At 50.9% G+C, this 16,606-nt stretch overlaps 13 non-coding genes across 13 annotated transcripts; 9 read left to right on the plus strand and 4 right to left on the minus strand.

Annotated features, from left to right (window-relative positions):
• Nucleotides 1–1,261: 1,261 nt before the first annotated feature.
• Nucleotides 1,262–1,334, plus strand: Trnam-cau. Its single transcript has one exon. It is a non-coding gene; the product is annotated as a tRNA-Met (tRNA).
• A 546-nt stretch (nucleotides 1,335–1,880) lies between these two features.
• On the plus strand, nucleotides 1,881–1,954 carry Trnai-aau. Its single transcript has one exon. It is a non-coding gene; the product is annotated as a tRNA-Ile (tRNA).
• A 592-nt stretch (nucleotides 1,955–2,546) lies between these two features.
• Nucleotides 2,547–2,618, minus strand: Trnaa-ugc. The gene has a single exon. It is a non-coding gene; the product is annotated as a tRNA-Ala (tRNA).
• A 2,239-nt stretch (nucleotides 2,619–4,857) lies between these two features.
• Trnam-cau lies at nucleotides 4,858–4,930 on the plus strand. Its single transcript has one exon. It is a non-coding gene; the product is annotated as a tRNA-Met (tRNA).
• A 546-nt stretch (nucleotides 4,931–5,476) lies between these two features.
• Trnai-aau lies at nucleotides 5,477–5,550 on the plus strand. Its single transcript has one exon. It is a non-coding gene; the product is annotated as a tRNA-Ile (tRNA).
• A 592-nt stretch (nucleotides 5,551–6,142) lies between these two features.
• Nucleotides 6,143–6,214, minus strand: Trnaa-ugc. Its single transcript has one exon. It is a non-coding gene; the product is annotated as a tRNA-Ala (tRNA).
• Nucleotides 6,215–8,475: 2,261 nt separating this feature from the next.
• Nucleotides 8,476–8,548, plus strand: Trnam-cau. Its single transcript has one exon. It is a non-coding gene; the product is annotated as a tRNA-Met (tRNA).
• Nucleotides 8,549–9,094: 546 nt separating this feature from the next.
• On the plus strand, nucleotides 9,095–9,168 carry Trnai-aau. Its single transcript has one exon. It is a non-coding gene; the product is annotated as a tRNA-Ile (tRNA).
• Nucleotides 9,169–9,760: 592 nt separating this feature from the next.
• Trnaa-ugc lies at nucleotides 9,761–9,832 on the minus strand. The gene has a single exon. It is a non-coding gene; the product is annotated as a tRNA-Ala (tRNA).
• A 2,639-nt stretch (nucleotides 9,833–12,471) lies between these two features.
• On the plus strand, nucleotides 12,472–12,544 carry Trnam-cau. The gene has a single exon. It is a non-coding gene; the product is annotated as a tRNA-Met (tRNA).
• Nucleotides 12,545–13,090: 546 nt separating this feature from the next.
• Trnai-aau lies at nucleotides 13,091–13,164 on the plus strand. Its single transcript has one exon. It is a non-coding gene; the product is annotated as a tRNA-Ile (tRNA).
• A 592-nt stretch (nucleotides 13,165–13,756) lies between these two features.
• On the minus strand, nucleotides 13,757–13,828 carry Trnaa-ugc. Its single transcript has one exon. It is a non-coding gene; the product is annotated as a tRNA-Ala (tRNA).
• A 2,237-nt stretch (nucleotides 13,829–16,065) lies between these two features.
• On the plus strand, nucleotides 16,066–16,138 carry Trnam-cau. The gene has a single exon. It is a non-coding gene; the product is annotated as a tRNA-Met (tRNA).
• Nucleotides 16,139–16,606: the final 468 nt, after the last annotated feature.

Below are 16,606 nucleotides of genomic sequence, written 5' to 3' on the forward strand. Positions count from 1 at the left end.
CGAACTGTTTGCGAATTTTTTGAAGGCGGCCTTGGATTACGGCTATGAAATGGAACTGCGGCAAACACCTTGAACTGAGATTTACTGAGCTGACGCGTTCTATTTTTACTTTCTTTTTCCTTCTTTTCTTTGTTTTATTTGCGTTATGGTTGGTGACTTGTGCCACACCCACACTACGGGTCGTTCTGGTTTTATCTCCAAGGGAGGAATGTCCTTTTACTTTTGAGGAATTTTATTTTGTTCACAAGACTTCATGGGTATTTTAGAAGATACAGCCTGTTTGTGTGGAACATTCATAGTTGCAGGAGTGTTTTTTTTCCAATCTCTTAAATTCTGTTTCCGGACTGTCGCGATTTCATTTTATTACTTTCCTGTGATTTCTGTTTCTTTCGTGTGATGCACACATCGACATAAACTGTCATGTTGTGCTGTTGTCCTGCGTTGACACCTGTTTTGTAACAACTCTCTGCTACATCGGAGTGACTGACGTTAGTCAGGAGGGACAATATATTTTTCTTTTAAGCGGAATATGAGTTTAGTTGAACTACGAGCAGAAGAGTTGAACCAGCGGAGGAAAGAAGACCGTCCACGAATTCCGCGATAAAATTTTTCTTAGTTCTCCATTTTTCTGTGGAAGAAGACACCACACTAACTGAGCAGAAGATGATTTTGTTTTAAGTTATACCACTGTTCCACGAAGTTCGACAGTCCAGCAAATATAGCGATGAAGCTCGCCGAAGAAGGCATATTTTGGTGAGAGTAAGGAGGGCTATAAGGGGAGTTGGGAGGCCAAAAAAAAAAAAAAAAAAAAAAAAAAAAAAAAAAAAAAGTGGTAGAATGCTCGCCTGCCACGCGGGCGGCCCGGGTTCGATTCCCGGCCGATGCATCGTTTTGCTTTTCCCGCGGTGCCGTGTGGCTTGCGCGCTTGAGATGCACGATCCACAAGAATGTATAGCGGGATTCCCTTGAGAAGAACCGAGAACGCAGCACGCGCGGTTCCCCACTCAGACGCTCGCGTCATGTTCTGCGGACTGGAGTCGGCCTGGCCTCACAAGTTGCTGTGTCCAGGTGCCTCCGAGGCAATGAACTTGAACGACGGGGAGTACTGCCCATCGTTGCAAAAGCTGCAGCACCACCACAATCAACTGGGCCGGCAATGCACGTGTAGCAACAGAACACGTTATCCACCAAGTAGTGTATCTCTGCGTCTAACAATGGGTACGCTACTTGCCCAGTTCCCAGGACCGACGGTCCGCCCCGTGCCTCGGTAGCGCAGTAGTCAGCGCGTAAGTCTCATAATTTTAAGGTCGTGAGTTCGATCCTCACCCGGGGCATTTAATTTTCTGTGACTCACGGTGGTGCTGTCGCTACGGCTCGAACTTATTTCTTGTTTGTTATCCACAACGTTTCAACGCTTCAGAGAGAAAATTTATACTTCCTGTTATTGATACTGACAGCTTTCCTTTTCCTCTTCTCCCAGTAGAGCATGAAGCCAAAAGCATTGCTCTGAGACTTTTGAGGTGCGCGCCTTGCCAGCCAGTATGCGCAATGACGTTCGCAAAGAGAGAAGGGTGCGAGAGACCATCCGATCCGTCGAACGGACGCCCAAATCCGGTGAGATCTAGTGGCTAGGATGCCTGGCTATCACCCCGGAGGCCCGGGCTCGATTGCCGGAACCGGAACGGAATTTTTTCCACACGAATCGTCTCAAGTTTCAGCAGTGCGTGCTGCCGTTTCCCGTCCTGCTCGCAGTACAGCTACTGTTTCGTGACCGCCAGCAGAACATAGACGGGCGAAGCAGACACACGGTGACCCTAGAAGTGGCGTGTGGCTTCATGCGACGTGTTTCCAGCGTAGGGCTGAGCAACCGTCCGCGTCGAGGCCCGTTAGCTCAGTTGGTTAGAGCGTCGTGCTAATAACGCGAAGGTCGTGGGTTCGATCCCCCCACGGGCCAGTAGGCTTTTACTACTACGAAAAGGCAGCGCCGATTTCAGCTGGCGAGTGTGATGACCAAAAGATCATCGCCCTGCGTGGACGTTGGCAGAGGATCCGAACCCGACTCGTCGGGAAGCGCTGCAGCATTCGCTCGGCAATGGTCACAATATGTTGAATACGCTGGTTCTCATACGGCAAAGAGAAAATGAAAGAAAATGCCCGATTGCCGACGTGTAACAACTTTGGCCCTTGTCAGTGCTTGGGCGGGTGACCGCATGGGAACACAGGGTACTGTTGGCAATTTTGCTTCCTATTTTTCTTTCTCCTTTGTTTTCGCAGCTGCAGACCGATTCAGTGAGGGAGACGCCACCGTGAAATGAAGGGGCGTGCTGTGTGTCCACCGCCTCGCCTCTCCCTGCCTCTCTCAGTCGTTTCTCGTGCTTGTCGTTTTGATATAGGCCGACTGGAGAGCGTCAGCTCTCGCGTCAGCTGAGCAAAGTCGAGACAAGTCGAGACACACTGTAGGCTGGTCTGCAGCGAGTAAGAGGGAGAAAGAACATTAATTTAACGGCGCGTGGCAAAAGTACTCATACGCAAAGCTGAAAGCCTGCTGCGGTGGCCGGGAATCGAACCCGGATCAACTGCTTGCAAGGCAACTATGCTGACCTTTACACCACCACCGCACAACCGGGCGCCCCCACGCCGCGCTGTGTCGGCTTCCCGCCAGTCGGCAGCGGCCGAAGGTGATCGTAGCCCTAGGCGCATTACGAGGTAGGCTAGGGGAGCACATGCAGATGCATTCGCACGGCGTATCCATGCACATTTCGCACCCTTTGGCAAGAGTCGGCGCCGGCGACGCAAGAGGACGCAGAGGACGGCGTTCTGGCGGCATTTTTAGGCAGTACAGTGCAGGATTCAGCGTCTGCAGCATTTTCTCGACAGAATGCTACGGCGCTTGACGGCAGTCCCACGTTATCTCGAGACATCTGCTCGGGAAGCAGCGAAAGATTGCTACTGGTCTGAGCATCGGTGGTTCAGTGGTCCGCCCACGCTCTGAAGCGGCGCCCGTCTCTCTCGCGGCCACCCCGTATAAGATGTCCTACATACGGGAGTACTTTTTAACGAGGAGCTACGCTCTGTCAACGGCTACCGACAGACACAGGACCGCCCGCGGACTCTACGTTGCCCTGACTGGACAACCTCCGCGTCATAAACTGGTGTTCCGGAACCCTACAGTGGAATGGGTGAACGTGTGGGCAAACATCAACAACCCGGTGTTGCCGTCGGATGTCAGTGCGCTCTGGTTTAAGATCGTCAACAACACCCTAGCGACGAACCAGCGGCTTGCCGACATTCATCTCCTTCCCTCTGCCAACTGTGGTAGATGTGGTGCTGTGGACACACGGGAACATCGTTTTGAGTGTGCATCGGTGTCGACGGTATGGCGGCTGTGTCAACGAATGGTCGCCCACATTAATCGAACGCCTCCTCACCTTGTGACTGTTCGTCGTGTGATAGTGCCTAACTTCAAAGCTTTCCCGCGGACGAAAAATAACGCCACTGTCTGGATCTTAGGGCATACGATTTATGCCCTTATCGATATGGCCGTCACTGATACTGTGATTTACCTGGATTATTTGTGGGCCCAGTATATGACACTGAAGGATTGCGTTCACTTTCGCGAACTGTTTGCGAATTTTTTGAAGGCGGCCTTGGATTACGGCTATGAAATGGAACTGCGGCAAACACCTTGAACTGAGATTTACTGAGCTGACGCGTTCTATTTTTACTTTCTTTTTCCTTCTTTTCTTTGTTTTATTTGCGTTATGGTTGGTGACTTGTGCCACACCCACACTACGGGTCGTTCTGGTTTTATCTCCAAGGGAGGAATGTCCTTTTACTTTTGAGGAATTTTATTTTGTTCACAAGACTTCATGGGTATTTTAGAAGATACAGCCTGTTTGTGTGGAACATTCATAGTTGCAGGAGTGTTTTTTTTCCAGTCTCTTAAATTCTGTTTCCGGACTGTCGCGATTTCATTTTATTACTTTCCTGTGATTTCTGTTTCTTTCGTGTGATGCACACATCGACATAAACTGTCATGTTGTGCTGTTGTCCTGCGTTGACACCTGTTTTGTAACAACTCTCGGCTACATCGGAGTGACTGACGTTAGTCAGGAGGGACAATATATTTTTCTTTTAAGCGGAATATGAGTTTAGTTGAACTACGAGCAGAAGAGTTGAACCAGCGGAGGAAAGAAGACCGTCCACGAATTCCGCGATAAAATTTTTCTTAGTTCTCCATTTTTCTGTGGAAGAAGACACCACACTAACTGAGCAGAAGATGATTTTGTTTTAAGTTATACCACTGTTCCACGAAGTTCGACAGTCCAGCAAATATAGCGATGAAGCTCGCCGAAGAAGGCATATTTTGGTGAGAGTAAGGAGGGCTATAAGGGGAGTTGGGAGGCCAAAAAAAAAAAAAAAAAAGTGGTAGAATGCTCGCCTGCCACGCGGGCGGCCCGGGTTCGATTCCCGGCCGATGCATCGTTTTGCTTTTCCCGCGGTGCCGTGTGGCTTGCGCGCTTGAGATGCACGATCCACAAGAATGTATAGCGGGATTCCCTTGAGAAGAACCGAGAACGCAGCACGCGCGGTTCCCCACTCAGACGCTCGCGTCATGTTCTGCGGACTGGCGTCGGCCTGGCCTCACAAGTTGCTGTGTCCAGGTGCCTCCGAGGCAATGAACTTGAACGACGGGGAGTACTGCCCATCGTTGCAAAAGCTGCAGCACCACCACAATCAACTGGGCCGGCAATGCACGTGTAGCAACAGAACACGTTATCCACCAAGTAGTGTATCTCTGCGGCTAACAATGGGTACGCTACTTGCCCAGTTCCCAGGACCGACGGTCCGCCCCGTGCCTCGGTAGCGCAGTAGTCAGCGCGTAAGTCTCATAATTTTAAGGTCGTGAGTTCGATCCTCACCCGGGGCATTTAATTTTCTGTGACTCACGGTGGTGCTGTCGCTACGGCTCGAACTTATTTCTTGTTTGTTATCCACAACGTTTCAACGCTTCAGAGAGAAAATTTATACTTCCTGTTATTGATACTGACAGCTTTCCTTTTCCTCTTCTCCCAGTAGAGCATGAAGCCAAAAGCATTGCTCTGAGACTTTTGAGGTGCGCGCCTTGCCAGCCAGTATGCGCAATGACGTTCGCAAAGAGAGAAGGGTGCGAGAGACCATCCGATCCGTCGAACGGACGCCCAAATCCGGTGAGATCTAGTGGCTAGGATGCCTGGCTATCACCCCGGAGGCCCGGGCTCGATTGCCGGAACCGGAACGGAATTTTTTCCACACGAATCGTCTCAAGTTTCAGCAGTGCGTGCTGCCGTTTCCCGTCCTGCTCGCAGTACAGCTACTGTTTCGTGACCGCCAGCAGAACATAGACGGGCGAAGCAGACACACGGTGACCCTAGAAGTGGCGTGTGGCTTCATGCGACGTGTTTCCAGCGTAGGGCTGAGCAACCGTCCGCGTCGAGGCCCGTTAGCTCAGTTGGTTAGAGCGTCGTGCTAATAACGCGAAGGTCGTGGGTTCGATCCCCCCACGGGCCAGTAGACTTTTACTACTACGAAAAGGCAGCGCCGATTTCAGATGGCGAGTGTGATGACCAAAAGATCATCGCCGTGCGTGGACGTTGGCAGAGGATCCGAACCCGACTCGTCGGGAAGCGCTGCAGCATTCGCTCGGCAATGGTCACAATATGTTGAATACGCTGGTTCTCATACGGCAAAGAGAAAATGAAAGAAAATGCCCGATTGCCGACGTGTAACAACTTTGGCCCTTGTCAGTGCTTGGGCGGGTGACCGCATGGGAACACAGGGTACTGTTGGCAATTTTGCTTCCTATTTTTCTTTCTCCTTTGTTTTCGCAGCTGCAGACCGATTCAGTGAGGGAGACGCCACCGTGAAATGAAGGGGCGTGCTGTGTGTCCACCGCCTCGCCTCTCCCTGCCTCTCTCAGTCGTTTCTCGTGCTTGTCGTTTTGATATAGGCCGACTGGAGAGCGTCAGCTCTCGCGTCAGCTGAGCAAAGTCGAGACAAGTCGAGACACACTGTAGGCTGGTCTGCAGCGAGTAAGAGGGAGAAAGAACATTAATTTAACGGCGCGTGGCAAAAGTACTCATACGCAAAGCTGAAAGCCTGCTGCGGTGGCCGGGAATCGAACCCGGATCAACTGCTTGCAAGGCAACTATGCTGACCTTTACACCACCACCGCACAACCGGGCGCCCCCACGCCGCGCTGTGTCGGCTTCCCGCCAGTCGGCAGCGGCCGAAGGTGATCGTAGCCCTAGGCGCATTACGAGGTAGGCTAGGGGAGCACATGCAGATGCATTCGCACGGCGTATCCATGCACATTTCGCACCCTTTGGCAAGAGTCGGCGCCGGCGACGCAAGAGGACGCAGAGGACGGCGTTCTGGCGGCATTTTTAGGCAGTACAGTGCAGGATTCAGCGTCTGCAGCATTTTCTCGACAGAATGCTACGGCGCTTGACGGCAGTCCCACGTTATCTCGAGACATCTGCTCGGGAAGCAGCGAAAGATTGCTACTGGTCTGAGCATCGGTGGTTCAGTGGTCCGCCCACGCTCTGAAGCGGCGCCCGTCTCTCTCGCGACCACCCCGTATAAGATGTCCTACATACGGGAGTACTTTTTAACGAGGAGCTACGCTCTGTCAACGGCTACCGACAGACACAGGACCGCCCGCGGACTCTACGTTGCCCTGACTGGACAACCTCCGCGTCATAAACTGGTGTTCCGGAACCCTACAGTTGAATGGGTGAACGTGTGGGCAAACATCAACAACCCGGTGTTGCCGTCGGATGTCAGTGCGCTCTGGTTTAAGATCGTCAACAACACCCTAGCGACGAACCAGCGGCTTGCCGACATTCATCTCCTTCCCTCTGCCAACTGTGGTAGATGTGGTGCTGTGGACACACGGGAACATCGTTTTGAGTGTGCATCGGTGTCGACGGTATGGCGGCTGTGTCAACGAATGGTCGCCCACATTAATCGAACGCCTCCTCACCTTGTGACTGTTCGTCGTGTGATAGTGCCTAACTTCAAAGCTTTCCCGCGGACGAAAAATAACGCCACTGTCTGGATCTTAGGGCATACGATTTATGCCCTTATCGATATGGCCGTCACTGATACTGTGATTTACCTGGATTATTTGTGGGCCCAGTATATGACACTGAAGGATTGCGTTCACTTTCGCGAACTGTTTGCGAATTTTTTGAAGGCGGCCTTGGATTACGGCTATGAAATGGAACTGCGGCAAACACCTTGAACTGAGATTTACTGAGCTGACGCGTTCTATTTTTACTTTCTTTTTCCTTCTTTTCTTTGTTTTATTTGCGTTATGGTTGGTGACTTGTGCCACACCCACACTACGGGTCGTTCTGGTTTTATCTCCAAGGGAGGAATGTCCTTTTACTTTTGAGGAATTTTATTTTGTTCACAAGACTTCATGGGTATTTTAGAAGATACAGCCTGTTTGTGTGGAACATTCATAGTTGCAGGAGTGTTTTTTTTCCAATCTCTTAAATTCTGTTTCCGGACTGTCGCGATTTCATTTTATTACTTTCCTGTGATTTCTGTTTCTTTCGTGTGATGCACACATCGACATAAACTGTCATGTTGTGCTGTTGTCCTGCGTTGACACCTGTTTTGTAACAACTCTCGGCTACATCGGAGTGACTGACGTTAGTCAGGAGGGACAATATATTTTTCTTTTAAGCGGAATATGAGTTTAGTTGAACTACGAGCAGAAGAGTTGAACCAGCGGAGGAAAGAAGACCGTCCACGAATTCCGCGATAAAATTTTTCTTAGTTCTCCATTTTTCTGTGGAAGAAGACACCACACTAACTGAGCAGAAGATGATTTTGTTTTAAGTTATACCACTGTTCCACGAAGTTCGACAGTCCAGCAAATATAGCGATGAAGCTCGCCGAAGAAGGCATATTTTGGTGAGAGTAAGGAGGGCTATAAGGGGAGTTGGGAGGCCAAAAAAAAAAAAAAAAAAAAAAAAAAAAAAAAAAAAAAAAGTGGTAGAATGCTCGCCTGCCACGCGGGCGGCCCGGGTTCGATTCCCGGCCGATGCATCGTTTTGCTTTTCCCGCGGTGCCGTGTGGCTTGCGCGCTTGAGATGCACGATCCACAAGAATGTATAGCGGGATTCCCTTGAGAAGAACCGAGAACGCAGCACGCGCGGTTCCCCACTCAGACGCTCGCGTCATGTTCTGCGGACTGGCGTCGGCCTGGCCTCACAAGTTGCTGTGTCCAGGTGCCTCCGAGGCAATGAACTTGAACGACGGGGAGTACTGCCCATCGTTGCAAAAGCTGCAGCACCACCACAATCAACTGGGCCGGCAATGCACGTGTAGCAACAGAACACGTTATCCACCAAGTAGTGTATCTCTGCGGCTAACAATGGGTACGCTACTTGCCCAGTTCCCAGGACCGACGGTCCGCCCCGTGCCTCGGTAGCGCAGTAGTCAGCGCGTAAGTCTCATAATTTTAAGGTCGTGAGTTCGATCCTCACCCGGGGCATTTAATTTTCTGTGACTCACGGTGGTGCTGTCGCTACGGCTCGAACTTATTTCTTGTTTGTTATCCACAACGTTTCAACGCTTCAGAGAGAAAATTTATACTTCCTGTTATTGATACTGACAGCTTTCCTTTTCCTCTTCTCCCAGTAGAGCATGAAGCCAAAAGCATTGCTCTGAGACTTTTGAGGTGCGCGCCTTGCCAGCCAGTATGCGCAATGACGTTCGCAAAGAGAGAAGGGTGCGAGAGACCATCCGATCCGTCGAACGGACGCCCAAATCCGGTGAGATCTAGTGGCTAGGATGCCTGGCTATCACCCCGGAGGCCCGGGCTCGATTGCCGGAACCGGAACGGAATTTTTTCCACACGAATCGTCTCAAGTTTCAGCAGTGCGTGCTGCCGTTTCCCGTCCTGCTCGCAGTACAGCTACTGTTTCGTGACCGCCAGCAGAACATAGACGGGCGAAGCAGACACACGGTGACCCTAGAAGTGGCGTGTGGCTTCATGCGACGTGTTTCCAGCGTAGGGCTGAGCAACCGTCCGCGTCGAGGCCCGTTAGCTCAGTTGGTTAGAGCGTCGTGCTAATAACGCGAAGGTCGTGGGTTCGATCCCCCCACGGGCCAGTAGACTTTTACTACTACGAAAAGGCAGCGCCGATTTCAGCTGGCGAGTGTGATGACCAAAAGATCATCGCCGTGCGTGGACGTTGGCAGAGGATCCGAACCCGACTCGTCGGGAAGCGCTGCAGCATTCGCTCGGCAATGGTCACAATATGTTGAATACGCTGGTTCTCATACGGCAAAGAGAAAATGAAAGAAAATGCCCGATTGCCGACGTGTAACAACTTTGGCCCTTGTCAGTGCTTGGGCGGGTGACCGCATGGGAACACAGGGTACTGTTGGCAATTTTGCTTCCTATTTTTCTTTCTCCTTTGTTTTCGCAGCTGCAGACCGATTCAGTGAGGGAGACGCCACCGTGAAATGAAGGGGCGTGCTGTGTGTCCACCGCCTCGCCTCTCCCTGCCTCTCTCAGTCGTTTCTCGTGCTTGTCGTTTTGATATAGGCCGACTGGAGAGCGTCAGCTCTCGCGTCAGCTGAGCAAAGTCGAGACAAGTCGAGACACACTGTAGGCTGGTCTGCAGCGAGTAAGAGGGAGAAAGAACATTAATTTAACGGCGCGTGGCAAAAGTACTCATACGCAAAGCTGAAAGCCTGCTGCGGTGGCCGGGAATCGAACCCGGATCAACTGCTTGCAAGGCAACTATGCTGACCTTTACACCACCACCGCACAACCGGGCGCCCCCACGCCGCGCTGTGTCGGCTTCCCGCCAGTCGGCAGCGGCCGAAGGTGATCGTAGCCCTAGGCGCATTACGAGGTAGGCTAGGGGAGCACATGCAGATGCATTCGCACGGCGTATCCATGCACATTTCGCACCCTTTGGCAAGAGTCGGCGCCGGCGACGCAAGAGGACGCAGAGGACGGCGTTCTGGCGGCATTTTTAGGCAGTACAGTGCAGGATTCAGCGTCTGCAGCATTTTCTCGACAGAATGCTACGGCGCTTGACGGCAGTCCCACGTTATCTCGAGACATCTGCTCGGGAAGCAGCGAAAGATTGCTACTGGTCTGAGCATCGGTGGTTCAGTGGTCCGCCCACGCTCTGAAGCGGCGCCCGTCTCTCTCGCGACCACCCCGTATAAGATGTCCTACATACGGGAGTACTTTTTAACGAGGAGCTACGCTCTGTCAACGGCTACCGACAGACACAGGACCGCCCGCGGACTCTACGTTGCCCTGACTGGACAACCTCCGCGTCATAAACTGGTGTTCCGGAACCCTACAGTGGAATGGGTGAACGTGTGGGCAAACATCAACAACCCGGTGTTGCCGTCGGATGTCAGTGCGCTCTGGTTTAAGATCGTCAACAACACCCTAGCGACGAACCAGCGGCTTGCCGACATTCATCTCCTTCCCTCTGCCAACTGTGGTAGATGTGGTGCTGTGGACACACGGGAACATCGTTTTGAGTGTGCATCGGTGTCGACGGTATGGCGGCTGTGTCAACGAATGGTCGCCCACATTAATCGAACGCCTCCTCACCTTGTGACTGTTCGTCGTGTGATAGTGCCTAACTTCAAAGCTTTCCCGCGGACGAAAAATAACGCCACTGTCTGGATCTTAGGGCATACGATTTATGCCCTTATCGATATGGCCGTCACTGATACTGTGATTTACCTGGATTATTTGTGGGCCCAGTATATGACACTGAAGGATTGCGTTCACTTTCGCGAACTGTTTGCGAATTTTTTGAAGGCGGCCTTGGATTACGGCTATGAAATGGAACTGCGGCAAACACCTTGAACTGAGATTTACTGAGCTGACGCGTTCTATTTTTACTTTCTTTTTCCTTCTTTTCTTTGTTTTATTTGCGTTATGGTTGGTGACTTGTGCCACACCCACACTACGGGTCGTTCTGGTTTTATCTCCAAGGGAGGAATGTCCTTTTACTTTTGAGGAATTTTATTTTGTTCACAAGACTTCATGGGTATTTTTTTTTTTTTTTTTTTTTTTTTTAAAAAAAAAAAAAAAACTTTATTTCTATATCATAGTATTAATACAATGTAGCCCACTACCTTAATTGATTAGTGGGCCAAAGATCTCATACATTTTACAATAACAATTGCAGCTATTCTAAATATAAGTTAGTGACTAGTTAGTAGCAATTAGCAATGTATTTTTTACTTTGGAAACTACAATGGGCAGTTAGTATGTTAACTAAGGACTCTATATGACTTAACTAAATTAATTATGTACTAGTCGCTAATCCTGCAGCGTTACAAGGTGTCAGCTTAGTAATATAAACCTACTATTTGGCCTTGCCCATTGAGCTAACCCCAATGGGCGTGCCCCTTCATGGGTATTTTAGAAGATACAGCCTGTTTGTGTGGAACATTCATAGTTGCAGGAGTGTTTTTTTTCCAATCTCTTAAATTCTGTTTCCGGACTGTCGCGATTTCATTTTATTACTTTCCTGTGATTTCTGTTTCTTTCGTGTGATGCACACATCGACATAAACTGTCATGTTGTGCTGTTGTCCTGCGTTGACACCTGTTTTGTAACAACTCTCTGCTACATCGGAGTGACTGACGTTAGTCAGGAGGGACAATATATTTTTCTTTTAAGCGGAATATGAGTTTAGTTGAACTACGAGCAGAAGAGTTGAACCAGCGGAGGAAAGAAGACCGTCCACGAATTCCGCGATAAAATTTTTCTTAGTTCTCCATTTTTCTGTGGAAGAAGACACCACACTAACTGAGCAGAAGATGATTTTGTTTTAAGTTATACCACTGTTCCACGAAGTTCGACAGTCCAGCAAATATAGCGATGAAGCTCGCCGAAGAAGGCATATTTTGGTGAGAGTAAGGAGGGCTATAAGGGGAGTTGGGAGGCCAAAAAAAAAAAAAAAAAAAAAAAAAAAAAAAAAAAAAAAAAAAAAAGTGGTAGAATGCTCGCCTGCCACGCGGGCGGCCCGGGTTCGATTCCCGGCCGATGCATCGTTTTGCTTTTCCCGCGGTGCCGTGTGGCTTGCGCGCTTGAGATGCACGATCCACAAGAATGTATAGCGGGATTCCCTTGAGAAGAACCGAGAACGCAGCACGCGCGTTTCCCCACTCAGACGCTCGCGTCATGTTCTGCGGACTGGAGTCGGCCTGGCCTCACAAGTTGCTGTGTCCAGGTGCCTCCGAGGCAATGAACTTGAACGACGGGGAGTACTGCCCATCGTTGCAAAAGCTGCAGCACCACCACAATCAACTGGGCCGGCAATGCACGTGTAGCAACAGAACACGTTATCCACCAAGTAGTGTATCTCTGCGTCTAACAATGGGTACGCTACTTGCCCAGTTCCCAGGACCGACGGTCCGCCCCGTGCCTCGGTAGCGCAGTAGTCAGCGCGTAAGTCTCATAATTTTAAGGTCGTGAGTTCGATCCTCACCCGGGGCATTTAATTTTCTGTGACTCACGGTGGTGCTGTCGCTACGGCTCGAACTTATTTCTTGTTTGTTATCCACAACGTTTCAACGCTTCAGAGAGAAAATTTATACTTCCTGTTATTGATACTGACAGCTTTCCTTTTCCTCTTCTCCCAGTAGAGCATGAAGCCAAAAGCATTGCTCTGAGACTTTTGAGGTGCGCGCCTTGCCAGCCAGTATGCGCAATGACGTTCGCAAAGAGAGAAGGGTGCGAGAGACCATCCGATCCGTCGATCGGACGCCCAAATCCGGTGAGATCTAGTGGCTAGGATGCCTGGCTATCACCCCGGAGGCCCGGGCTCGATTGCCGGAACCGGAACGGAATTTTTTCCACACGAATCGTCTCAAGTTTCAGCAGTGCGTGCTGCCGTTTCCCGTCCTGCTCGCAGTACAGCTACTGTTTCGTGACCGCCAGCAGAACATAGACGGGCGAAGCAGACACACGGTGACCCTAGAAGTGGCGTGTGGCTTCATGCGACGTGTTTCCAGCGTAGGGCTGAGCAACCGTCCGCGTCGAGGCCCGTTAGCTCAGTTGGTTAGAGCGTCGTGCTAATAACGCGAAGGTCGTGGGTTCGATCCCCCCACGGGCCAGTAGGCTTTTACTACTACGAAAAGGCAGCGCCGATTTCAGCTGGCGAGTGTGATGACCAAAAGATCATCGCCCTGCGTGGACGTTGGCAGAGGATCCGAACCCGACTCGTCGGGATGCGCTGCAGCATTCGCTCGGCAATGGTCACAATATGTTGAATACGCTGGTTCTCATACGGCAAAGAGAAAATGAAAGAAAATGCCCGATTGCCGACGTGTAACAACTTTGGCCCTTGTCAGTGCTTGGGCGGGTGACCGCATGGGAACACAGGGTACTGTTGGCAATTTTGCTTCCTATTTTTCTTTCTCCTTTGTTTTCGCAGCTGCAGACCGATTCAGTGAGGGAGACGCCACCGTGAAATGAAGGGGCGTGCTGTGTGTCCACCGCCTCGCCTCTCCCTGCCTCTCTCAGTCGTTTCTCGTGCTTGTCGTTTTGATATAGGCCGACTGGAGAGCGTCAGCTCTCGCGTCAGCTGAGCAAAGTCGAGACAAGTCGAGACACACTGTAGGCTGGTCTGCAGCGAGTAAGAGGGAGAAAGAACATTAATTTAACGGCGCGTGGCAAAAGTACTCATACGCAAAGCTGAAAGCCTGCTGCGGTGGCCGGGAATCGAACCCGGATCAACTGCTTGCAAGGCAACTATGCTGACCTTTACACCACCACCGCACAACCGGGCGCCCCCACGCCGCGCTGTGTCGGCTTCCCGCCAGTCGGCAGCGGCCGAAGGTGATCGTAGCCCTAGGCGCATTACGAGGTAGGCTAGGGGAGCACATGCAGATGCATTCGCACGGCGTATCCATGCACATTTCGCACCCTTTGGCAAGAGTCGGCGCCGGCGACGCAAGAGGACGCAGAGGACGGCGTTCTGGCGGCATTTTTAGGCAGTACAGTGCAGGATTCAGCGTCTGCAGCATTTTCTCGACAGAATGCTACGGCGCTTGACGGCAGTCCCACGTTATCTCGAGACATCTGCTCGGGAAGCAGCGAAAGATTGCTACTGGTCTGAGCATCGGTGGTTCAGTGGTCCGCCCACGCTCTGAAGCGGCGCCCGTCTCTCTCGCGGCCACCCCGTATAAGATGTCCTACATACGGGAGTACTTTTTAACGAGGAGCTACGCTCTGTCAACGGCTACCGACAGACACAGGACCGCCCGCGGACTCTACGTTGCCCTGACTGGACAACCTCCGCGTCATAAACTGGTGTTCCGGAACCCTACAGTGGAATGGGTGAACGTGTGGGCAAACATCAACAACCCGGTGTTGCCGTCGGATGTCAGTGCGCTCTGGTTTAAGATCGTCAACAACACCCTAGCGACGAACCAGCGGCTTGCCGACATTCATCTCCTTCCCTCTGCCAACTGTGGTAGATGTGGTGCTGTGGACACACGGGAACATCGTTTTGAGTGTGCATCGGTGTCGACGGTATGGCGGCTGTGTCAACGAATGGTCGCCCACATTAATCGAACGCCTCCTCACCTTGTGACTGTTCGTCGTGTGATAGTGCCTAACTTCAAAGCTTTCCCGCGGACGAAAAATAACGCCACTGTCTGGATCTTAGGGCATACGATTTATGCCCTTATCGATATGGCCGTCACTGATACTGTGATTTACCTGGATTATTTGTGGGCCCAGTATATGACACTGAAGGATTGCGTTCACTTTCGCGAACTGTTTGCGAATTTTTTGAAGGCGGCCTTGGATTACGGCTATGAAATGGAACTGCGGCAAACACCTTGAACTGAGATTTACTGAGCTGACGCGTTCTATTTTTACTTTCTTTTTCCTTCTTTTCTTTGTTTTATTTGCGTTATGGTTGGTGACTTGTGCCACACCCACACTACGGGTCGTTCTGGTTTTATCTCCAAGGGAGGAATGTCCTTTTACTTTTGAGGAATTTTATTTTGTTCACAAGACTTCATGGGTATTTTAGAAGATACAGCCTGTTTGTGTGGAACATTCATAGTTGCAGGAGTGTTTTTTTTCCAATCTCTTAAATTCTGTTTCCGGACTGTCGCGATTTCATTTTATTACTTTCCTGTGATTTCTGTTTCTTTCGTGTGATGCACACATCGACATAAACTGTCATGTTGTGCTGTTGTCCTGCGTTGACACCTGTTTTGTAACAACTCTCTGCTACATCGGAGTGACTGACGTTAGTCAGGAGGGACAATATATTTTTCTTTTAAGCGGAATATGAGTTTAGTTGAACTACGAGCAGAAGAGTTGAACCAGCGGAGGAAAGAAGACCGTCCACGAATTCCGCGATAAAATTTTTCTTAGTTCTCCATTTTTCTGTGGAAGAAGACACCACACTAACTGAGCAGAAGATGATTTTGTTTTAAGTTATACCACTGTTCCACGAAGTTCGACAGTCCAGCAAATATAGCGATGAAGCTCGCCGAAGAAGGCATATTTTGGTGAGAGTAAGGAGGGCTATAAGGGGAGTTGGGAGGCCAAAAAAAAAAAAAAAAGTGGTAGAATGCTCGCCTGCCACGCGGGCGGCCCGGGTTCGATTCCCGGCCGATGCATCGTTTTGCTTTTCCCGCGGTGCCGTGTGGCTTGCGCGCTTGAGATGCACGATCCACAAGAATGTATAGCGGGATTCCCTTGAGAAGAACCGAGAACGCAGCACGCGCGGTTCCCCACTCAGACGCTCGCGTCATGTTCTGCGGACTGGCGTCGGCCTGGCCTCACAAGTTGCTGTGTCCAGGTGCCTCCGAGGCAATGAACTTGAACGACGGGGAGTACTGCCCATCGTTGCAAAAGCTGCAGCACCACCACAATCAACTGGGCCGGCAATGCACGTGTAGCAACAGAACACGTTATCCACCAAGTAGTGTATCTCTGCGTCTAACAATGGGTACGCTACTTGCCCAGTTCCCAGGACCGACGGTCCGCCCCGTGCCTCGGTAGCGCAGTAGTCAGCGCGTAAGTCTCATAATTTTAAGGTCGTGAGTTCGATCCTCACCCGGGGCATTTAATTTTCTGTGACTCACGGTGGTGCTGTCGCTACGGCTCGAACTTATTTCTTGTTTGTTATCCACAACGTTTCAACGCTTCAGAGAGAAAATTTATACTTCCTGTTATTGATACTGACAGCTTTCCTTTTCCTCTTCTCCCAGTAGAGCATGAAGCCAAAAGCATTGCTCTGAGACTTTTGAGGTGCGCGCCTTGCCAGCCAGTATGCGCAATGACGTTCGCAAAGAGAGAAGGGTGCGAGAGACCATCCGATCCGTCGAACGGACGCCCAAATCCGGTGAGATCTAGTGGCTAGGATGCCTGGCTATCACCCCGGAGGCCCGGGCTCGATTGCCGGAACCGGAACGGAATTTTTTCCACACGAATCGTCTCAAGTTTCAGCAGTGCGTGCTGCCGTTTCCCGTCCTGCTCGCAGTACAGCTACTGTTTCGTGACCGCCAGCAGAACATAGACGGGCGAAGCAGA

This window comes from Schistocerca piceifrons, unplaced genomic scaffold (genome assembly GCF_021461385.2).
Source record: "Schistocerca piceifrons isolate TAMUIC-IGC-003096 unplaced genomic scaffold, iqSchPice1.1 HiC_scaffold_681, whole genome shotgun sequence".
NCBI lineage: Eukaryota > Metazoa > Arthropoda > Insecta > Orthoptera > Acrididae > Schistocerca > Schistocerca piceifrons.